Raw genomic sequence first — 10,095 nt, 5'->3', positions numbered from 1 at the left:
CTTAAATAAATACATAAATTCATAAATAAACTTAATAAACCTCATTGTTAAATATAAGGAGAGGGAATATAAAAGAGGTTGTTTGTTTGTTTATTTTTTTTAGTTTGGGGTGTCAAAAACAAACCCAGTGGCAACCCAGGGGATTCTGTTATTTGGCTCAACTGTCACCTTGTTTTATATCCTTGACAGATTGACTTGTGAATAAATGGGAAACTCTCACCCTCCACCAGCCAAGGAACATGATCTTTGTGTCATGTCATGTGGTCAATCTGACAGGACTTGGAATTGCAGTCACATTAATATTTTTAGGCAGCACAATCCAAATGTCCTAGGCTCTAAGGGGAGTTTATTTTAATAAGAAATCCCATTTGTAAGGAGCTTTTATTTTCTTAACCTTTGTTGCCAGGTTAGTACTGGGTCAGTGCATTCCAGGAAAGTTTATCAATAAACAGGTCTATAACTGGAGGTTTCCCCAGTTTACAAGTCCACGTGTTCATGTGCTGTAAGGGATACCAGAGATACTGTGTGCATCATGGGGGACCATAGGATTAGCTTCTTCTATGCCCTTGAGAAACACCTCAAGATTTCATGGTAAAAATTTATTCTAAACCTTGAAAATTCTACCTCCTAGTCTTTTCTGGATGAGATTTACTTGGATTGAGTCATTATTGGGATAGATAGGCCATCAATTCTCAATGGCCAGATATACATATCACTATTAAAAGTAACACATTTATTTAACCGTTTTATATTTTCTGCTTCCAATCAAGGAATAGATCATTTCACTTGTTCCACTGTTTGCAGTTTGAGTAAAATAAGTATCCTTTCTTCCTCTTTAACCCCTGTATAGCCACAGTATTTGCACCTTATCTAGGATGCAAACATCAAAGCAACTTCATTTCATTTTTTATATACTCTGATCATTTTCAAGGTTTAGATAAAATCTCTTCTCTGTAAAATGTATTTGATTACACCCAAAGTGCTCTCTCTCCTTCCTTATTTTATAAAAGTCTTTTTTTGTAAATTTCATAATTTTAAACTTGCAAAACAAAAATTATGAAGTAGTACGAGGTCTTGTATACACCACACTTAGCTTTCCCTATTGTTAACATCTTATATTAGTATGATATGTTTGCCACAAACTATAAACCATACTCATATTCCCCTACTGTAGAATCTGATATTAGTAAAATATATTTGTCATACTGAAAGAGCTATATATAACTTCATCTATTTTTAAAAATCTAACCTCTTTTAATCCCTCTCTTTGCTCTTAGATTCTGGTAATCAACATTCTGTGTTCAGATTGATCTTTTTTCTTCTATCGCCCATATATGATGGGGAATATGAGCTATTTGTCCTTCTGTATCTTACTTATTTCACATAGCATGATGTCCTCTAGTTCCATTTGTTATACTGCAAATGACAGGATTTCATTAGTTTTAATGGCTGAATAGTATTTCACTGTGTACATATTCCACGTTTTCTTTATCCATTCATCTGATGGTGGATTTGTGTTACTTATATTTTTAATCTTGACTATTTATAGCTAACCAAATTTACTACTTTCTAGATTTAATGGGCTTACAGGAGAAGGAAGAAATACTAGCTCCAAAAGAAAATTATAATTTATTTCTCCTGTATTATGGAAAGTTTGAGTCCAAGAAGAGACTTCTTCCCAATAGGAAACAGATGACTCTGGGAACTGTAATCCTCTAACATTAGATTTAAGTGAATTTTAGGAAAACACAGCATAGCTTTTGTGTATATATATTATTCAATTACTTAAAAGCAAAAAAATCTAAAAAGGTACTTCAATGCTTATAAATAATGTCTCAAAAATGCATTTCAATGCTTGTAGATAATATCAATATGAAATAATTATTAAAATATATGAAGTATATATGAAATATAAACAGTATATATGTAAGTATATAAAACACCTAAGCTAGTTTTAAGTCATACTTTTTTTATTTTATTAACTTTAAATGGCTTATGAATGAATGTTTATACTTTTAAGAATATATATGTAAGAGTTTTCTATCCTTATTTAACTAATAGGTCTATATTTTTATTATAAATTCAAGTACCTAACTATCAAAGGACTATCTTGGGGTATCTATGCAATGCAAATTTTACAAAAGAGCTTGCTGAGATTTTCGAGACCATTCTCAAACAATTTAGTATTTTTCTTCCTCAAAATTATGTCAAAAAGGGGGGTGACATTGATAATTGTCTAATACTCTGTGTCTGAAACAATAGGTCTGTAATATTAAGAGAATGAAACATTGCAGACATCTCAAGAAGTGTATTGGAAAGGTTTATAGAGTACATCAGAGAAAATACTTGGGGCCGGCGCCACGGCTCACTAGGCTAATCCTCTGCCTTGTGGCGCCGGCACACCGGGTTCTAGTCCCAGTCAGGGCTCCGGATTCTGTCCCGGTTGCCCCTCTTCCAGGCCAGCTCTCTGCTGTGGCCAGGGAGTGCAGTGGAGGATGGCCCAAGTGCTTGGGCCCTGCACCCCATGGGAGACAAGGATAAGTACCTGGCTCCTGGCTTTGGATCAGCGCGGTGCGCTGGCCGCAGTGCATCAGCCGCAGCGGCCATTGGACGGTGAACCAACGGCAAAGGAAGACCTTTCTCTCTGTCCTCTGTCTCTCTCACTGTCCACTCTGCCTGTTGAAAAAAAAAAAAAAACACTTGAGCAAATCAGCAAGTTACCAGAACAATATCAGACCTAGAATGTTCTTGAGAATGGTTTGGATTTGGGTCTTCATTTCTGCCAAAATCATCAATGTCTGTATACATTTTTAATATTAACAAATGAAAAAATCAATCATAGGTCTCTTTCTTGTTATAGCTCTAGCAATTAGTATTCATCTTCACCTTAGAGACATTTTCTGTGCCACAGACAGCCATTGGCTGACATTTTGATTCAGAGATTTGCAATTGCAGACAACTGGAATCTAAATGAGTTGTGACAGCTGGAAGAAAGACTACTATTTAAAAATTTTTCTCATATGTCAAATCATTTCATTACTTAATTTTCAATGACATTTTTTCATCATGATAAAAGTAATCAAATTTCAAAAACTAGTCTTTAACATGAAATTTATTTTGATATAAATCAAAAGACATAGTAGGTTTTTAAATCACATCACATTGTTAGTCTCTAGTTCATTGTCTCTTTATTATTGAATATCTGCACCATATAAGGTCTCTTCAAAATATTTGAAAATTCTCTGACCTTTCCAAGGCAATATGTTTGATGATTATTTCATTTGTAAGGAGATTGAGAACAATTTGTTTACCAGAATTCCCTCTAAAAGGGAGTGGCATGTGGAATTGCAAAAATCACTCTGTCTACAACTCTCTCTTGAGGAGAGTCATTGCAGTACCCAAGCTTGACTACAAATCCTAGTTTCATTTTTGGCAAGAAAGCTTCCATATCAAGAGTAGGGCTTTTAGATCATTACGGTTTATGAAGAAGAGCCACTCCTCAACAAAGAATAACAAAGTTGGAGTCCACCGGAGAAGTAAATCAATACATTCTATAAGTGGCCCTACCTGCTACGGTTCTCATGCGAACATTCAGTGAAAAATAAAACAATTTGACTGGAATTAACTTTCTGACTAGGTTGATAAGAGTCACAATTAGTCTATTGCAAACTAGGGATGAAGACAACTGAGAAACAAAACATCAGAGGTAATTTTGGGATTTAAGTGTGTTACCACATATCCTTGTGCAAGTGGTGCCCTGCAAAACTCGTCTGTGGATGAGTGAAGGCTGACTTTGTTCTCACTCAGGCTTTGTCAACTTGATCCTAAAAGGACATATTCTATTCCTGGCTGACATTGGTGGCTCTTCTAGGATTTCTGAACCAATTATCAGAATATGAGAGTGACCTACACCCCTACGTTTATAACAGCTCAATTCACAATAGCTAAAATGTAGAATCAATCCAGATGTCCATCAACTGATGACTGGATAAAGAAAATGTGGTATTTACATTCTATGGAATACTACTCAGCTGTAAGAAAGTGCGAAATCCTGTCTTTCACAACAAAATAGATCAAAAATCATATGTTTTCTCTGATTTGTGGTAACTCATATGTAGAGCACAAAAATATAATGTATATGAGTGAAATTGACATTTTGAGATTGGACTATTATTTATTGTCTTATCTACACTCCTGTGAAACAGTGGTTTTTCAGCTTACTACTTGAATTCTTTATTTAGTGAAAGATTAAGCTTGTGATTATAAAGTAAACTGAAAGTATATAACTTCAAAAATTAAAAGAAAAATAATAAAGGAAGGAGCAGGGAGGGAGGGAAGGAAGGGTGGGAAGTAACACTATCATCTTAAAACTGTATATAGGAAATACATGAAATATGTCCCCTCTGTATAAATAAATTTTATAAAGAATGAAAATCACCACCTTAGTTCACTTTCCTCTTTATTGAGTGCATAGTCCATGGAATAGCATTTAGTAGTCAGGAAAGTTAATGAAACTGTTTTGAGGGTAGAATTACAGTATTTGGCAGAGGATGAATTATTTTAGAAAAGTGATTCAGAGAAGTAAGCAAACTTACTTCATGAATACTGAAGTGAGTAAATAAATTAGAAAATTTCAGGCTAGAAGCTGGATCTCAATCCATCCTTCACTGACATACACATCCCTAAGAAATTAGTCTTTCCTGGAAGGGGAAGATTGGTTTATCATGACAGATGATTTGGGACTGGTAAAGAATCCTACCTCATCAGTCCCTTGAGGCTAAAGAGTTATAGTACAGATGATTGCTGGCATGAGTTAGCAGACCTGAAAACTCATGGAATTCTCAGTAAAGAATCTAGTGCCAGAGATTTGAGAACTAGGAGTTAGAGTCTTAGTTACAACAAACTCTTAAATTATTATCAAGAAGGTCTCAGAAATAGAGACATGATTCAGTTATGGCAGTCATAGGACAACTCTGTAAGATGCTAAAATCCATTCAATTATATACTTCAGTTATGTTTTCTTTAAAACTTTTGATGAATGTTTAATAATTGTACATTTTTATGAAGAACAGTGCAATACTTCGACACACTTAAACAGCATAAACCAATCAAGCCAGGCAACCAGCCTTTCTGTCTCCTTATCCCTTCCTGGGGTTGGAGCCTATCAGTTCCTCTCTTCCACTTTTTGTATAACACAGAGCACACTGTTTTGACCTACAGTCATCCCATTGTATTGTGGGACAGGAGAATTTGTACACAGTACAGAAGTATCTGTGTTACTTGTTATCCAATCTCCCTCTACCTCCTTCCCCAAATACTTCACAGACTGTAGTAATCACTACACTAATTTCAAATTAAGTATTTCCTAACTTCCGCATATGTGGAAAACATTTGTGTCTTTGGCTAAATACAGTTTGTTAATTATATCTCAATAAGATTCTTTTTAGAAAGTAAAGAAGCAATGCCAATAATCAGAGAATTCTAGTATTTGGCAGTAGTATGTGCAGACTCACAACTTTGAACTACAGACAAAACTGACTCTCAAAGAAGATCAAATGTACTAACATTGAAAATTCAGGCAATGAAAAAAAAAGTCTCTGTAAGAAAAATAGATAATAACAATTAAAAATAGATAATAACAATTATTATGGACACTCCTAAATAATAAGAATGCTGACATAGTACATTTCATATCCCAGACTCTGTTTGAAGCGCTTTATATGCAAACAATCATTTAATCCTCAGAAATATCACATTAGTATCAATATTATTTTCATTTTATTAACAAGAGAATTAAGACTCAGAAAGCTTATGATACTTGCCCAAAACATACTGCAAGCATATAAAATATTTGAGTTTGAGCTCTGGTTTTTAGGGTCTATACTATTTGTTTAAGCACTATGTATATTGTTTAAGGTATCATTAGGGACTGTGTATATAGCATTCAAAAGTTTACTAGATTAACATAACATAAATTTATTTCTCACTAACGTAAACTTCAAATTGGGGTTTCCTCTTTCAAGGCAGATTTCTTTAAATAGTTTCTAAGAGATCCATACTCCTACTTTGCGGCAGTGTAGTCTTCAACATGTGGCCTCTCAAGGAGACTGTTCACCGGCTTCAAACCAGAGGATGGAAGGACATAGCGGACAGCACGTAGTGAGTTCCTTATTATTTCAAGTGTGAAAAAATATATATTTAGGCACTTGTTCCCCAAATCTAAATTTTTCATTAAGTTTTATCTTAAAATCTTGAATTCCGTTTTTTTTTTTTTTTTTTTTTTTTTTTAAGACAGATGGAAAGGGGCAAATGAGACGGGGTGGGGGAGAGCAAGAGTGAGAAAGAGAGAGAGACAGAGAGGGAGGGAAGCAAACTTTCTTTTTTTAAAAAGATTTATTTATTTATTTTGAAAATCAGAGTTGCACATAGAGAGAAGGAGAGGCAGAGAGAGACAGAGAGGCCTTCCATCTGCTGGTTCACTCCCCAATTAGCCACAATGCTGGAGCTGCGCTGATCTGAAGCCAGGAGCCAGGAGCTTCTTCCAGGTCTCCCACACGGGTGCAGGGGCCCAAGGACTTGGGCCATCCTCTACTACTTTTCCAGGCCATAGCAGAGAGCTGGATAGGAAGCTAAGCAGCCAGGACTCGAACTGGAGCCCATGTGGGATGCAGGCACTGCAGGTGATGGCTTTACCAACTATGCCACAGCCCTGGACCTGAGAAGCAAACTTTCATCTACCGATTTACTTGCCAAATGCCCCCCTAGCAGGGGCTGGTCCGTGTCAAGATGGGAGCCAGGAACTCAATCTAGTTCTCCCATGTGGATGGCAGGAACCCAACCAATTGAACGAACACCACTGCCTCCTGAGCTCTGTATTAACAGAAAGTCAGAATTGGGAGGGAAAACCAGGACCTGAATTCAGGCACTCTGATATGGGACTTGGAGTCTTACCCACTTGACAATTTCCCATGTCATGCACTGGGTTTTTAAAACATGCTTATCACTTCAAAGTATAAGATATTCTAGAGTATAAATAAATTATTTCATATATTTATGAAATAAAGAAATTATCTCAAATATTTGTGGAAGGTTTTGTTCTAAAAAAGTGTATTTACATCATCTTTCTTAAAATAGTTAAGATTTGGCAGTTAAAATTTTAGTCTGCGGTTACTCAGAGAATTCTCTTGCACTATAAGTTTATAAGACCCCAGATTTTTTAAGACCACAGATATGAAACTTAATTTGCAGATTTTTCAGCATGGTTCAGTCAAATCCAGAAAGAATCCTATCCTGGTTAAATCCAGGTTAGAAGTATCCAGTAAAGAAGTCAAGCCATGTATGATTCACAAATTATCTGCTTTCAGATATGAACCTACTGAACTTAAGAACTACACAATTTCAGTTCACAATTGATCATAATGAAAGGACTAAGAGTCAAAGGGAGCACATAAACTAGTCTAGTACCTGCTAACACTAACCGATGGAATAAATAAAGGGGAGAGTGATCCAACATGGGAAGTGAGATACTCAGCAGACTCATAGAATGGCAGATGTCCTAAATAGCACTCTGGCCTCAGAATCAGCCCTAAAGGCATTCAGATCTGGCTGAAATCCCATGAGAGTATTTCAGGCATGGAAAGCCAAGACACTCTGGCAAAAGATCTCTGCGAGTGAGATCCCAGTGGAAAGAACAGGTCTTCAAAGAAGGAGGTACCTTTCTCTGAAGGGAGGAGAGAACCTCCACTTTGACTATGACCTTGTCTAAACAAGATAAGAATCGGAGAACTCAGAGGGCTTCCATAGCCTTGGAAACTCATGACCGGAGCATAGGGAGACTACTGATGCCATAGACAGGAGTGTCAATTGGTAAAGTCAACAACAGGAGTCACTGTGCACTTACTCCTCATGTAGGATCTCTGTCCTTAATGTGCTGTGTATTGAGATTTAATGCTATAACGAGTACTCAAACAATATATTTCACTCTGTGTTTTTATGGGGGTGCAAACTGTTGAAATCTTTACTTAATGTATACTAAACTGATCCTCTGTAAAAAAAAAAAAAAAGAAAGAAAAAAGAAATTATCAACTCCCAACTTGACTCTCACTGGGATTAAATATGACAATAGGTCTGATCTGAGTTCATCATCATTTAAAAAAAAATCATCTATTATTTTTCACTTTATGTTTCTGTGTGAGAGCAAACTGTTGAAATCCTTACTGAATGTATACTAAGCTGATCTTCTGTATATTAAGATAATTGAAAATGAATCTTGATGTGAATGGAAGGGGAGAGGGGGTGGGAAAGGGGAGGGTAGTGGGTGGGAGGGACGGTATGTGGGGGAAGCCATTGTAATCCATAAATCGTACTTTGGAAATTTATATTCATTAAATAAAAGTTTAAAAAAAAAGAACTACACAAGTTATGAATTACCAGAAGAAAACATGATTTATACATTTTAAAGATTTACTTGAGAGAGAGAGAGAGAGAAATCTTTCATCTACTGTTTCACCATATACTGATTCACCCCTCGAATGGCCTCAACAACCAGCCCTGGTCCAAGCCAAAACCCAAGAACTCAGAACTTCATCTGGGTCTCCCACATGGGTGCCAGAGGGCCCAAGGACTCAAGGTGTCCAAAGGTGCTTTCACAAAAACATTATTAGGGAGCTGAATCGGAATCAGAACATCCAGGACTTGAACAAACAATCCAATGAAGGATGATATTTAACCCACAGTGCCATAACTCTGGCTCCCAAACAGATTTGCATTTAAGCACCTTATACAAAAAAAAAATGCAATGATGGCAAAAGGGCAAGAAACATCACAGATATACCAAAACCCATCAGATACCCAAGAGCAATAAATTTTAGGAATGTTCATGTTAAAAATACTTTGTGAGACTAAAATCTTTCAAGTACTTTTCTATACTATATTTGGGAGAAAAGTGTATATTCTTAGTGCAAAATGAACATTCAAAATTCATGTCTAACCATATCTTAAAAAAATAATAACATTTAAGATGCCTGGAAACAATGGAAACTAATCTCCCCCTCATGATGGTTTCAGAGCATTTTCTCACGTTGTACTGGTGTTTCTACAGTTTTGTCGTTTTTTAAAAATTATGAAGATCAGTAACAAAGTAAAATGAGCTTCAGACACCAGAGGACCTTTAAGAATTTCACTTAACATCACTATATCCAGGTCTATTAAAAATGAAGGAGAGTTACTGGGCTTAGTGTTTCTAATAAGGAAATACAATGGTCATTTAATTTGCTCTACTTGAATTTTTCTTAACATACACTTGGAATATCCACTGCTGAAAGTGTGTTGCTTTCTATTTCAAATGAGCAGATGAATAATATCATCCTCATCCAATATATTTTCTGTTTATTTATTCTTTTATTTATTCTCTTTTATAAAAAGCATGCCACATCAATATCTCTTTACACTATTAGAAAGAAAAGGCATTGTAGTGTCAGAAATGTACAGCTCATCCATAATCCTTCGAAAACAGAGGTCTGGTAACTCTAAGATATTTTACACCTGCCTCTAATTTAATCACCTACTGTGACTGTTGCTCAACACCAAAATAACTCAAGGAGTCTTCATCTGCCAGAGAAAAAAATGGAATTCTTAAAAAGGAAGCTTACTAAGAGAATTTCCGTGACTCTGACACATCTTTAGGAAAAAAAAGAATTTAAAGCTATTTTTCAAGTGATTAACTGATTAATTCACAACTAAAAAGATCATTTGCATAATTCTAGAATATATAATCAACTCTATGATTGGTCTGAACACTTCAGATGGAGAGAGTTTCATTTTTGAGGTTTTTTCCCCCACTAAATCAATTTACTATTTTTACCTGTACTTTAATGCAGCTAAATCAAGGTGATGGTGGTCTGAGCAATGCTGAGTAGAAGGCGGTGGCATAGTATGCAAGTTAGAACAAAGGGCTTTGGTTTCATAGATCTGAGTTCCGAACCTGACCCTACCACCTACCATGTGATCTTAGACAAGTCATTTAAACTTTCCACGAATTTCTCTTCTTATCTGTAAATTAGGGATTAAATCTCAAACTGAGAAAGCTTAAATTGG

The 10,095-nt window shown here is 35.8% G+C and overlaps 1 long non-coding RNA gene across 2 annotated transcripts in view; it reads right to left on the bottom strand.

Moving 5' to 3' along the window:
• The window catches only part of LOC149126487 (uncharacterized), a 68,492-nt gene that overhangs the window by 21,194 nt on the left and 37,203 nt on the right, over positions 1 to 10,095 (bottom strand). The window contains exon 1 of one of the 2 annotated variants that reach the window (XR_016234507.1): positions 2,546 to 2,676. The exons of the other annotated variant lie outside the window; for it this stretch is intronic. This is a non-coding gene — a long non-coding RNA (uncharacterized LOC149126487). Of the gene's footprint in view, positions 1 to 2,545; positions 2,677 to 10,095 lie in introns of those variants that run through there. 2 annotated transcript variants of the gene reach the window in all.

This window comes from Oryctolagus cuniculus, chromosome 5, assembly GCF_051225735.1.
Source record: "Oryctolagus cuniculus isolate XC-2025 breed Fujian yellow rabbit chromosome 5, ASM5122573v1, whole genome shotgun sequence".
Taxonomy (NCBI): Eukaryota; Metazoa; Chordata; class Mammalia; order Lagomorpha; family Leporidae; genus Oryctolagus; species Oryctolagus cuniculus.
The sequence above is the reverse complement of the archived record's forward strand: the minus strand, read 5'-3'. Positions and strand labels throughout refer to the sequence as shown.